The 223-nt window shown below is 32.3% G+C and overlaps 1 pseudogene; it reads left to right on the top strand.

Annotated features, from left to right (window-relative positions):
- The window catches only part of LOC119586509, a 51,112-nt pseudogene that overhangs the window by 10,769 nt on the left and 40,120 nt on the right, over window positions 1–223 (top strand).

Here is a 223-nt window from a genome sequence, read left to right as displayed (position 1 = left end):
GTATTGTGTAAAACGAAATTGAGGCGGAGTAGAAGGGGAAAATGCATAGTTTTAGGTGGTGTCAGAAAATTTTTTTAAGTCACAGTGAAAAGGAAAGACTTAAAATTTAAGTTTTTTTTTCTCGTTTGATAAAAAATTCATCCCCGTATGGAAGCGGGAAGTAAGATTGATGAGACTACGAGTTTTTATCTTTTTATTTCCCCTTTTTTCAAAAAAAAAACCC

The sequence above is a fragment of the Penaeus monodon genome, chromosome 21 (assembly GCF_015228065.2).
Source record: "Penaeus monodon isolate SGIC_2016 chromosome 21, NSTDA_Pmon_1, whole genome shotgun sequence".
Taxonomy (NCBI): domain Eukaryota; kingdom Metazoa; phylum Arthropoda; class Malacostraca; order Decapoda; family Penaeidae; genus Penaeus; species Penaeus monodon.
Note: the sequence above shows the minus strand (reverse complement) of the source record. Positions and strands in the feature narration are given on the sequence as shown.